This window comes from Arctopsyche grandis, chromosome 1, assembly GCF_051622035.1.
Source record: "Arctopsyche grandis isolate Sample6627 chromosome 1, ASM5162203v2, whole genome shotgun sequence".
Taxonomy (NCBI): Eukaryota; Metazoa; Arthropoda; class Insecta; order Trichoptera; family Hydropsychidae; genus Arctopsyche; species Arctopsyche grandis.
In genome coordinates, this window is record NC_135355.1 from 5,940,001 (window position 1) to 5,954,832 (window position 14,832).

Sequence of the window (14,832 nt, forward strand, 5' to 3'; positions counted from 1 at the left end):
ACACTGATTTGCGTAAAATTAACAATTTCTTTTTTATTTAAATAACTAGCTGTATTACCCGGCTTCGCTTGGTATTTGTAATAAAAACCGCTTAAACATGACTAATCTGCCTATAGTATGTAGATATCTATAGCATATTAAAAAATAATTTCTCTAGTGCCATAATTGAGGAAGGGAGAAGTCTAATACTTTTGTATGGACAAGGCGCTGGGGTCCAGCCCTATTAACGACATACACTCAGGGAAGCTCTCAACTACTTTTATATTCAAAATAATCACGGGAACATAAAAAAATGTAAATTTTCTGAAAATAACGCATTCCCCATAAAAACACCCATTGCAAGCGCCGCGCGCTTTGTATGGGAATTTTCTAACGAAACGGCGACTTTGAATTCTCGTTTAACAATCAAAACTAATCACAATCGACCCAAATAAACTTCAGTAAGTGATTATTGAGTGTTCATTTTTTTAAATAATAAAAAAATCAAAACTATTCTCGAAAAAGAAATATTTATAAGAAAAAACCTATTTTTTCGAAATTTTTGTCAAGATAAATCGATTGGTTGGTAACACAGGATAGTGTTTGAAATTAATGAATTTTTTTATGTAATTTTTCCTTGATACGACGAAAGTTTTCCACCAGGTCCATCGATGAAAATCCAAAATTAACATTTTTTGTTGAACTTCACAACTAAACTAAAGTTTCTATTTGACAGCTTTCATGATGATTAGAGACACGTATTTTGGGCACTTTGCTATAAATGCTTAATTGATGCTAAATTCGTAAAATATGCGAATAGATGCTAAAATAACAAACAAAAGTGAAATTTGCATAAAATTGATAGACAATTTAGAAGGGTCTTCCTATCCCTTTGCCCATTTATTATGTGAAGAAATTGAGGGTATAAAACAGAGCTTGCAGTTTACCATAGACGGTGTTTTTCCTGTCGAAACCAAGCAACTGCTTTTGTCTACTACTTTAAACAAAAGAATACAGTTGGAGCTATGTATCCAAAAGGCTGCTCAAAAAAGCGTCTTAAAACTAGACTCGCACTCAAGACTAAATGAGACAAATCTATTCCTCCGAGCATTGAGTAAACTATTCAATCTATCTGTGGCAAGTTCAAAATCTAATATTAATGTTAAAGAAACAGTTTTGTTTTTTAGAAACCTGCCATTGTTTAATGTATTAACAGAGGCTCAATGTTTGGATGGATATCAGCACTTTTTTAGAAAATTAAGAGAATATAAAAAGTGAATCCACGCCGGATATATTGCTATTATTGATGGCAACAAAATTTAGATATGAAGAGTTTGGTTGTGCCGCTCTACAATCTATTTGGTGTCCCGTCAATAGTGTGGATGCTGAAAGGTATTTTAGTAAATACAATATAATTGTTACCGATCGCCGCACAAATCTCAAAAAAGAATCTGTAGAAATATGCTCCATGTTAAGTTTTAATCAATTTTAATTGGTGTTGTATTTTTATATTCATATTTTTTGTCTTTGTATTCATGTTTTTTTCATTGTAATTTTAATTTCAAAACATTTTTGAATTTTTCTATTATTTTTTAATTGTTGTATTGTCTTTTTATTATTTAAAATTAAACTCTTCATAAAAATATATGCAAAATGAAAATGATAGAATTGACAAAAATAGATGCCCAAAATACGGGTCTCTAATGATGATAATGAAAGTTTTATCCACATACATAAATTCTAGTCGAATTTTGCTACTATTATTCCATCGATGGAGTGCGCTATAGAAGCGTTGATCGACATTGAGAACGTTCAAATGAACGTTTTATTTTTCAATCGTAACATTTGAAAAGTTTTAATCATATATACACACATGACGCAATTTTCGGTCAAAATATGGGAAAAGGTTTATTATAAGTAGGCACGTAGGTAGAAAATTGTCGACGCGGAGCTCGATAAATGTCCGTGTCTGTTCTTTATCCTTTTATAATGCAAATTTGAAGTCCGAAAAGCGCCAAAAAAAATCTCATCATCAATCGTTAGTCGAACGCGGTTTTGGAGTCGAAAATAATTACATCAACCGTCGGTAACTGCCGTGTCTTCTAATTGTGAGAATAAATTCAAACGGAGAGGACACCCGAAAAAAATCCGACTTTTATCTCGCAGCCGGTGAAATATGGTCGTTAGTTGAATGTGATAAAAAATGGCAGATTTTAATTTGCGTTTAATGGAAAAATTCAATCGTTTGATGACCCGCGCGCGCACGCGAATTCTTTTCGGTCATTAAATCGCCGCGTTATTTATATCCTGTTCGGAAGGTTTGACGTTTGGAAATTGATAAAAAAAAATACATAAATATTTTTTTCGGGGAGGAAAATACCCAATATTTAAATCTGCGTGGATTTGCATTCGAAGATTTATTAAATTTGTTCATATTTCAGATGACAATCTTACGTAGGGGCTTAATTTATGAACGCGTTTGACACTGCATGGGGTTTTACGGGGCTTTAACCCCATTATGTGCATTTTTTTTTGACAGTTCATCGTATCCTCGTATGACTGGTGGTTATAAATGATCGTCAAAGTTTCCACTTTTAAAATAAAAAATAAGCGTTCCAATAATACATACTCATAATTCAATGAGTTACAACATTTTATATCGAAAACCGTAGTATAATGAATATGTTATCTACATGTAAAAACATTTATTTATTTTATTTTATTTATTATTTATTGATCTTAATTTTGTATGGAATTGTTGCATAAAATATTCAAATAACAACGACAGAAAGAACAGTTATATTATAAACAATTTAAAGAATAGCAGAAATGATTCAACACCTCTTTATTTAAATATTATAAAAAAAAGCGTAGAAAAAATTGTACAAGTATAATATTTTCAAATAATCTTCTACAAATCTGTATAAAATATTTAAATTATTCTCGATTGAAAGATGAATCAAATGAAAACCTTAATATTAATAATGGTTATTATCGAAATCAAAATCATTTACTACATCAACTACATGTTGTCAGATCATTTAATTATCCGAAGTATGTTTTATGGTCTGACAGCGATGCAAGTACTTATAAAAGTTGCCCTAGTTGGTTACTTATAAAGATAATAATTCCAACGTATACAAAAAACCCATATAAAATTTGATAAACGGAACTTTCATTCACGACAACAAACAATAGCATAAACGTCGAAATTGTTGTACAAACTTGTGGTTATTAAAACACAGATAGACCGCCTCCTATTAGAATTTTCCGATTTTTCTAGCTTAATTGTTGTGAAGGATCCAATAAATCAGTATCCCCTCATCAGTTTCTCTCAAATCCAAACTATTGAGATATCGAATTTTTTGAATCCTATAAAATGCTACCTATATAATATATTTCTCACAAATTTGCAGTGTATCAAAATTTTTGGTGAGTGTCATTTTTAGTAAAGGTGGGTTTTTTTAGAGGTATTTTTTTATTTAAAATAAAATAAAACACATGGTATTGGCTGTAGTGTTGACTTTACTGAAAGATAATGTTATTCCATTAGTGTTTAAATATGAAATCAGGAATATGGCCGTGTCTGGTTTAAATAAAGCGAAATCTAGAAGTACAATTTTCAACCACTTTTTCGAGTAGCTGGGGCCGTATATCAGCAATAACGCGGCGAAGGCTTCCAAGTCGTCCATCGTCTCTGGTTTATAGGCGTAGACTAGCGACTTCACATATCCCCACAGAATATAATCCATTTTTTTTAATCACATGATCCTGGAGGCCAATTCACTACCGTTAAATAGTAGCGCACGGTAAGTTTTGCGAACTGAACCACGATTTTGGAAATAAATTTGTACTATTTGAAAATGTTGTTCTGATACAATTTTATTCATGGTAAAATTGAAAGTTAAATTAAGCACAAATCAGCTGTTAACTGTTAAGTTGGCTGTTGTTAAAAAAAGTATTTGCTAATTTGAAAAACAAAAACTTAGTCTAATCATATCCTCATTTTAAAAAATATGATATATGTACATATGTATTAAAAGAGAATTACTAAAATACGTTCCGAACTTAAATCAAACTCCTAAAGACTCCTAAAAGAAAAATCGAACAAATTAATTAGAGATTCCTTCTTTTCAAACATATTGGCTGAAGTGTGGAATAGTCTGAAAACCTTAATTAAAAAAAAATCTGAAAACCTTAATTAAAATAATTTCTGAAAACCTTAATTTAAATAATTTCTGAAAACCTTAATTAAAAAAAAACTATATGTCTTTCTCAAATGTATCTAAAGATGTTTTTATAATTCTTCTTTTACCATACCTTTATTTATTCCTACGTTTTCGTTTTCTTCATTTTACTGTTCTATATTTTTATCTCTTCGTATTTTCTTTTTCTTGTTTACTTTTTTATCTTTTATTTTTATTTTATTATTGTTATCTTGAAAGTTTTATTTTTTTTCTCATTTGATATACAAATACATACAGACATATGTATATATCATTATCATTATCATCATCTACAGCCATTTACAATCCACTGGTGGATGAATGCCTCTCCAAAACGCTTCCACTCGTGTCTGTTTTGCGCAACTCTCATCCATCTTTCCCCACACATTTTCCTAATTTCGTCTACCCATATTCCCTGTGGTCGTCCTTTTACCCTTATGAATTATCTCGGGTACCATTCAAGCACTTCTTTTGTCCACCTTTCGTCCACTCTTCTAGCCATGAAGCCCGCCCATTGCCATTTCAATCTCTTTACTCTATCTACTATGTCCACTACCTTTGTCATACTTCTCACTCACATATTCCGTTTCCTGTTTTTCCTCGTTATGCCAAGCATACAACGTTCCTTACTTTGATTGCATTGGACTTTGTGTAGCATTTTGGTGTTCAGTGTCCAAGTTTCACATCCATGTGTCATCACTGGCAAAACGCATTGATCGAAGTTTTTTTCTTCAGGCAGAGTGGCATTTTTGATTTAAAAACAACATTCATTCGTCCAAATGCACTCCATTCTAATTTCATACGTATCTTTATATCTTTATCTTTACTACCAGACATATCAATTATTTGATCTAAATATAAATAATTATTTATTACTTCTACTGGTTTATCATCTAATGAGATGCTATCAGGCATACAATATCTAACTATTGAACATTAGTTTGGTCTTATATTCGTTAATTTTTAATACTATTTTCCTACTTTCCCTGTCCAGCAGTATTAGTCTGTTAAATAGGTCAGCTGGATCACGAGCTATAAAAACTATATCGTCTGCGAACCGAAGGTGAATCAAGAAGCGACCGTTGATGCTTACTCCGGCTGTGTCCCATTTTAAGTTCCTGAACACGCCCTTAAGCACCGAATCGAATAGTTTAGGAGATATGGTGTATCCTTGCCTTAATCCTTTTCCTATTCTAAATCTATATGTACCTGAAAAAAAGTTTAATCGAAGCTGTGGCGTTCTTATATATTGCAGCTAACAGCCACATAGGTTTCCAGTACCTAGGCACAATGGCCGTTGATATTCGTTGGCGCGCTCGATTAGTTCGCCGACTACTTGGAGATGGTCCATTGTGCTATATAAGTATAAGTTGGGTCTATCAACTTTGGCGCCTCCCCCAAGTAATAAATATGTGTCGTCTTGGGATATATGATGCAATAAAAAATAAGTACATTTGTATGTACATATATATAATAAGAACATAAAGCAAATAAAATTGAAGCTAAATGAAAATCGGGATAATATTTCAGAAAAAAGTATGGGGATGGTTTCACGACTCAAAACGCCATTTCGACTCCATCCCGCCTCACTTCTACCCCTGACTACACACAGTGCCGATCTTACACTCAATGGCGCCCTTGGGCAATTGTTTCTTACACCCTTATAAAAAATAATTGGATTACCATCCTCCTTTTTCCGGGTTTAGAACCTTGCTACTGTTTCAGACAGTGACAGAAAAAGCATAGCAACACAAATGTTTGGATATAATTCTTGTAAATTATGCTGTTTTATAAGATTTATTACAATGAGTGGATTCATTTTACCTTGAACTTTATTTGAAAGAAGTGCTTTTCAATTGATAACTTTTCATGGCTAATAATATCATATTTTGAAATTCTCAATGAGCTTAATTTGAAGATCGGCCGTTTCCAGTAGATTGTTTACAAAATACAAAAACCCCCACATCTTTGAATATTCGTTTAAGAGGGCTGGACACCAGCGCCTTGTCCATACAAACGTACTATACTTCTCCCTTCCTCAATTATGGCACCAGAGAAATTATTTTTATGATATGTAATGAGTTGATGAATGATTCGTTGATTCGTCGATAACGTAGGTTGGGGCTATCTATCTCTTACATCATAATGTAACCCTGACACATGGTAAGGATCTTTCAAATCTCTCAAATTCGAAGTTGACGAATTGATTTTAATTTTTTCCATCTTTCGACTTTCCATTAAGAGGGCTAGACACCAGCGCCTTGTCCATACAAACGTACTATACTTCTCCCTTCCTCAATTATGGCACCAGAGAAATTATTTTTATGATATGTAATGAGTTGATGAATGATTCGTTGATTCGTCGTTAACGTAGGTTGGGGCTATCTATCTCTTACATCATAATGTAACCCTGACACATGGTAAGGATCTTTCAAATCTCTCAAATTCGAAGTTGACGAATTGATTTTAATTTTTTCCATCTTTCGACTTTCCATTAAGAGGGCTAGACACCAGCGCCTTGTCCATACAAACGTACTATACTTCTCCCTTCCTCAATTATGGCACCAGAGAAATTATTTTTATGATATGTAATGAGTTGATGAATGATTCGTTGATTCGTCGATAACGTAGGTTGGGGCTATCTATCTCTTACATCATAATGTAACCCTGACACATGGTAAGGATCTTTCAAATCTCTCAAATTCGAAGTTGACGAATTGATTTTAATTTTTTCCATCTTTCGACTTTCCATTAAGAGGGCTAGACACCAGCGCCTTGTCCATACAAACGTACTATACTTCTCCCTTCCTCAATTATGGCACCAGAGAAATTATTTTTATGATATGTAATGAGTTGATGAATGATTCGTTGATTCGTCGTTAACGTAGGTTGGGGTTATCTATCTCTTACATCATAATGTAACCCTGACATATGGTAAGGATCTTTCAAATCTCTCAAATTCGAGTTGACGAATTGATTTTAATTTTTTCCATCTTTCGACTTTCCATTAAGAGGGCTGGACACCAGCGCCTTGTCCATACAAACGTACTATACTTCTCCCTTCCAAAATTATGGCACCAGAGAAATTATTTTTTACTATGCGATGGATATCCACCATTGGGGTGCATCTATCGTTTTATTTTTTTGATTAATTATTTTTTATAGGAGCTAGAAGCCGCCAAACATATATAAAATCGCCTCTTTTTTACACCCACGAAAAGAGTCCAGCATGCTTATTTAACGGTCGATTTAAAAAAAAATACGCCAATAGTTGCACAGAAAATATCTTTCTCATACCGCTGATGAATTTTTTTTAAAATTGGTCCAGTTTTGGAGGAGAAAATAGGAGAATACGAAACCTCGATTTTGTCGATTTAAAATACGTATTATCTGGTGGAAGCGCGACTGTCGCATTCACTCAATATATAAAAATATATCATGTTTTCTTAAAACTCTACGATTTTCCGGGGCCCAGAATTTTAGTTTCTCCAGGATAGCGGGATTGTGAATCTCTCCTCTAAGTAATTTTACGAAATTTTACGAAATGTTTCCCAAGAAATAAATCTCTTCTCTTTGCCAGGGAGTTGAAACCCAAAGATCCAAAGACAAAGGCACTAGGGAACAGATATAGATATATATATATATATATATATATATATATATATATATATATATATATATATATATATATATATATATATATATATATATATATTGTGAATCTCTCCTCTAAGTAATTTTACGAAATTTTACGAAATGTTTCCCAAGAAATAAATCTCTTCTCTTTGCCAGGGAGTTGAAACCCAAAGATCCAAAGACAAAGGCACTAGGGAACAGATATAGATATATATATATATATATATATATATATATATATATATATATATATATATATATATATATATATATCTATATCTGTTCCCTAGTGCCTTTGTCTTTGGATCTTTGGGTTTCAACTCCCTGGCAAAGAGAAGAGATTTATTTCTTGGGAAACATTTCGTAAAATTTCGTAAAATTACTTAGAGGAGAGATTCACAATCCCGCTATCCTGGAGAAACTAAAATTCTGGGCCCCGGAAAATCGTAGAGTTTTAAGAAAACATGATATATTTTTGCCAATTAGGGCTAAATCAAACGTGCTCATGAACTCCCCCCTCTCGAGAGCTGTTCGACTCCTTAACTTACTGGCACATTACTTGGACCTATTCGATGCCAGTTATGTTGAGTTGGTGGAACACATCCTAAATAGCACGATATAAATTTTTCAATCTTATTTCTTTGTTTTTATTTTGTGTACATATTTTTTACTTGATTTTTATTATTTTTTTATGATGTTTTTTTTGTAATTTTTATGATTTTTATTATTTGTATTATAATCACATTGACGCTTTGGGGCAACCTGTCAAGTCTCTGTGGTATTGATTTTTTTAAATAAAATAAAATAAAAAAAAATAAAAAATAAATTAAAAAAAAAAAATATATATATATATATATATATATATATATATATATATTGATATATATTGTCGCATTCACTCAATATATATATCGAAGAAAGGAACAGCAACAAAGTTGTTAACTGTTCAAAGAATCTTCCATAAATATATTAAAGCAGAAAATAGTGTAAAAAATCTTTGGAGAATATCGAAAAAAGTATGCGATGTTACAGAGGATTTGTATAGCACAAGATTTAAACTGTGGCTACCACTAGAAAACGTTGATTATAATACAAAAAGGAATCCGCCGTCACCCAATGAATAGAATTTGCCGAGTACAAATGTTTAAAAAGTAGAGCTGCCTTTGGCGCTATAATCTAAAATTTTGTAGGGCCTTTGGCGCTCTAATTTTAAATTTTAAAGCACCTTTGTCGCATCGAGTGGCACCCCAAATAATTTGGTCCCACACACACACACACTGGGTTCGCTGAAAAGCCATCGAAACCAGTCCAAAGCCACCGAAGAACTCCACGACAGAAAGCGAAACCGGCGACAGCACAAGCCCACAATTAAAACGACAGTCCCATTGTGCTGAAAGATGACGATCACTCCAGCACGCAACCCAACCTCTCAACAGGACAAATTGCCAGGTGGTGTGATCATGGCGGAGCAGAGCCACGATATTAATTAGGCACGCCATAATTACACGTTTTCATATGGAATGGTAATGTTAAAAGCGTGCCGTGAAAATGGGCATGGGTGAATGCTCCAACTGGAGCATTTAGAGCAGTTGAGATGGCCGACAGTGCACCGACTCGAGTATGTCCCATAATGTCGAAACGGTAGCACGCGTTCGGTTAACCCAACACTTCAGATTTCAATAGTCTGTGTTTGTTCGTCTGAAAGTTCAGTGGATCCGTGTCGTTATGTTACAGCATGATTTACATTGTTAAAATTTCGTCGTAAATAATTTCGTTTACTTAGCAGGTACGGAATTTATCGCGCGTCTTGTAACGGCGCTTAGCAAACATGAAATTCGATGTGGATTAATTCATAAGCAAAAACGAAATGTGAAGTAAAAACACTATTAAAAAATCAAACTTTCGTCCAGAAAATAAGCAGAAGTGTATCCTTCAAACATCAACATACATACTGTATAAAGTGTAAGTAAATAATGTATATTGCAAAAAGTCTTATCTAATATTATACATCGTATTTTTTGATTTTTAAATGCTTTTTATTATTAAGAAATTATATTCACAATACATCTTATATCTATTTTAATAGCTACTGATCTACTGATCATTTTCTATTTTACAATTTAATTTAATTTGGTTAGTAATCATAGTATTATATTATTCTAATTTTAATCTACAGCATAATAGGAAAAAGAGTTCAAAAACCTATTTACAATCCTTATAAATGTTCATAATACATCTAATACATAATATTAAATAAAGACTGTGTTTAGGTAATCTGTGTGTTATACCTGAAGGGTATAGACATTTTGTTGTAATCACCGAGACTCTTCACAAGTGTGTTAGTATGGTTATTAGTGATTCTGTCATAGAATCTACTGGTTAGTTTGTTAGTAATGTCTGTAACAAACGGAATATTATAAATGGCATGCAGTTTTTTCAAGTTAGTATATATGGGTGTATTATAAATTATTTTTAGGGATTTATTTTGTATTACTTGGAGCTTGGAAAGATTAGTATTCGAGGCGTTATTCCATACAGGTGAAGCATAGGTTAATAATGGTTATATGAGCGCGCGATATAATTTTATTTTATTTTGAGTTGATAAAGAACTATGGCGATTAAATATTGGATATATTGAGGATATACCCCGCATCGCCTTGCATTTCGCTGCCTCAATGTGAGGTGCCCATCTCATTCTTTTATTGAACGTTACTCCAAAATATTTTATCTAAACATCATATGCAATATCTTACGATATTTTTGATAGATACATATATCTACGTACATACATACTATAGCCAGCAGCATAGCTCGGACGTTAAGCTTCTGCTTACCGTCAAGAAGGTGCCGGGTTCTATCCCTGAATGAAAATGAATTTTTCAGAGTATGCTGTTGGTCAGACCTGGATTTGTGACTCCAGGTTGATCGTTTCCTATCAGAGTTTGCCAATTTTCTCTGATTTCATTGTTGAAACGGTTCCCGGAAAAAAAAAATTGGCTAAAAATCCTTCCTACCTACTATGTCACCACTATTTGAAATTTGATGGATGTACAATAAAAATTTATGTACAATTCATAGATGTCTCGTTAATTTGCGAGTTTTTTCAGTGTCTCGCAATTCAACGACTTATAATAAAAAATGCTGCATTTGTATTTGTAATTGGCCAGGAAGGCGCATTGGGATTTACCTGTAAGGCCTTCCTGGTATATATGTAAAATAAAAATAAAAAAATAAATAAAAAAATATGAAAAAACATTTCAAATTAAATTATCGTGATTCGTGATAGCATCAAATCTTTACTAGTTAATAAAAAAAATCAACTTTTATACATATCGGATATATCTAAGCCTTGCGAAATTTTTTGCAGTTGATTTGAAATATAAAGGATTTTTGAACCGCTCTGTGCCTATTCAAAAATCGTTGCGAGAAAAATCATTAGCGAGGATAATGATTATTATGCTTTGAATCGACGTAAAATTAAAATTTTGTATTTTTTTACATATTCGAATTTATTAAAACGTTAATTTCATTTGTTACTAATGGACGTTTCGAAATAATCCAAAAATTTTACAATAAAAATAATATTGTATTATAGTAATAATTCTGCTGATTTATTTTTATTGAAAATGTTTAAAAATAATAATTATAAGCAATCGATTTCTCGGAAAAACAGACTCGATAGTTAAATGTACGGGTGTGGAGTCGGATTTTGAGTCGTATAGTCGGAGCATTTCAGGCGGAGTCGAAGTCGTAAAAAATCAACCGACTCCGACTGATTTTTTTTTTTTTTTTTTATTAATAGTATTACGGTATGCGTCTACTAGAGTCTCTCGGTAAATCGACTAATAAATTGAAATTTAATAATTTATTTATAAAAATCATGAATTTAAATATTACATTATAAATAAAATATTTTAATTGATAAATATATTTTGATGTGTTCTGACCAAAACCGCTCTTTCCTCTGTCCCATACTTTTTTTATTTATTAAATTGATTTGTTTGTGTATGAACAAATCCATACAATGTGAATGAACTTACTGATTTCTATTCCATTACCAATTATTATTAAATAAATTGGGTTACATGTCAATTTTTATTGATTTTTTAATTCCTTTAATTTTTTTTTATTTTGAAAATCCGTATTATTTTTATTACAAATAATTTTATACAATGGCAAGAAAAATTCATATTAATAAAATCGTTCAGGTGCAGTAGGAGTTTGGAGACTTATCGTAAAATAAGTCGGTAAATTTTGATCCGACTCCACAGCCCTGATTAAATGTAAATTATTTTCACATATGTTTGTATTTAAACACCATCTTTTCCCGAACAACAACATTTATATCATTTCCAAATCTATTTTACTCCCATCGCAATATTTACTCAAAATTTAAAATCGATTTGACTCACTTAAGCGGCATAATAAAAATAATAAAATTTAATCACTTTTATGATTTAACTATTTTTAATTTTTTAAATCATAGACATCTGTTGACATTATTTTCAAGTAATAAAAATGTTGATATAAATTTTTATTTATGTTCATAGATGTCTCAAAATAAGCACGAATTAAATCGTTGGTCATCCCAATTCGGACTATACAAATATCCAGAATCAGAACCAGAATACGACGAGCCGCTTAAACGAGAATCGTTCGTCAAAAGATGTATCAAATATACATTAATCACAATGATTACATCCATATCAATCATAGTGGTGATTATTATTTTTATATAGATCTATAGATGTCACTAGTAAGATTTTTTTATTATTTTGATTTGTCCGTTTCAGGTATGCTTACTGATGGTCGATTTTATAACAACAGAAGACACACCAAAGACCAACATATCGATGAAAAACCATAACCAAACTGAAGGAGAAGAACTCGAAAGCGCAATGCTAAGACTTTCTCAGAAAGATGACGACGACTCAGTCGTCATATCAAAACAAAACATATCTCTCGTCGAGTCGAGCGTCCACAACATATCCAGAATGGACTCGCCATTAGCCTCCGATTTCAAAAAACCAAAGCCATTCGGATTCGAATACAAGTACGCCTATCCGATGCCTTTTCACAAAAACGAACGCAACCACACCAATTATCCCCAACTGTCAAATTACAGAAGCGCCAACAAGATGCGCAACATCGAAGAATTGATACGCTACATGGGAGACCAACTCTTCAAAGACCCCAACGAAGACAACGCCAGAGTCTTTAACCCCAACAGACGCATTAAATTCTCCGGAATATACTTGCGTCCGCGCAAATCCAATATAGACGACACCAGAGACACAGACGTGTACGAGAGGAAATCGAATCAAAAACGCGTCAAAGAAGACGCGAACAATTTTCCGACAGAATTTTCCAAACAGAGCTCGGACCCTTTTTACATTTTCAAACCAAATCAACCGGGAGATATTAACCTTTTGGCCGAGAAAAAATTCCGCTTCTCACCCACCTACGCTCAGAGCCGACTCAATCATCACAAAATACCCAAACACACCATAAAATACATACCGCTGTACGAAAACAACAAATGCGACGAATACAATAATTGTAATAAACAAGAAAGTTCCGATTACAACCCGTCGTTAGACGTGGAAGAGTACGATTTCGAAGAGCAGCCCACTTTGAAAATTGACACCGCAACCATAAAGGGTCACAACAAAAAGAGGCCTTTGAGTGTGATGCTCGATATATATCCCATGGAGGATCAGGACGAGCAAACGATGGCATTCCCAGATCATTTGAAAGAACCGCCGACAACAAGCAGACCGAAAATCAAACTGAGACCCAAGCCCTTACATCCCCCTCCCTTCTATCCATACCCACAACACCCCAACTACTACCCGAACTACGGATTTCATCCAAACAACTACTACCATCACAACAACTACAATCGACAAATATCGAACAGGATACCGTTCCGTCCGCAAACAATGCTTCCGGTCGAGTTGCAAACGAGATACGGCAGAAAGAAGAACATCAGCGAAAACGTGCCGACGCAAATGCTCGTCCATTTGAATCTGTACCCCAGGAAGAAGATCGTGAAGAAGAACAAAAGCGACGAAAGCACCTACGAAGTGATAGACAGGCGATCTAAAGACGACGATGACTACACACCGCGAATCAATATCACGGACGACGACATCATCACGTCCAACTACTCCAAAAACGCGAGGAGGTCGATCATCGACGCAATCATAGCCAAGTACAACAGCAACCCGAGGGAGTTTCCCATGAACGAAGACAGCGAAAACGTGACTATCGACGACATTCGCAAAGGATATGGTTTCAAGTTTCCAGGACCCATAATGGTGAAGCCCGATCTGCCCGACGGAATATCAGAATCTGCCGTGCGACTTTTGAGCCTGTATCGAGCATACGACGATGTAGAAGCCGAGGACAATTCGAAACACGTCACGAAGAGGAATCATAACTCGAGTCTCGGCCACGACGTGTTCAATGAAACAGTCCCTAATATCAACGGTACGGAGTTTGGTGAAAGTTTTGCCGTTTTCGAATTGAATTCCAACGAATCAACGTCAGAGGAGTATGAGTCTTTGGCGAACGATACAAATATCGACGAATTTATAGCTGTTCCTATATTAGATGTACAATAATAAAAATTAAAAGTAGAAATAGTTGATATATACATACATACATACATATAATATATATTGAAAGTGTATTTGTTTTTTTTTTACTTTTATAATTGAATAAAACTACTTAAAATTTCAAAATTATTCACTTTTAGTATATACGTACATCCCATGGCATTAGCAAATGTGTTTTGAAACGCCTCGTAATCATTGTTATTCGTCCATTATTCCTTACATCATTCTTCGCGTTAGATCAGAAGCATAGTTCAGATTTCTCTGCCTTTATCAATCGCAACTAGTTGGACAACATTCGAACATTCGAACACGGTGTTCAAACACTTTATTATTTCTACATAAATACTATACAAATTCGACGAAAAATCCGC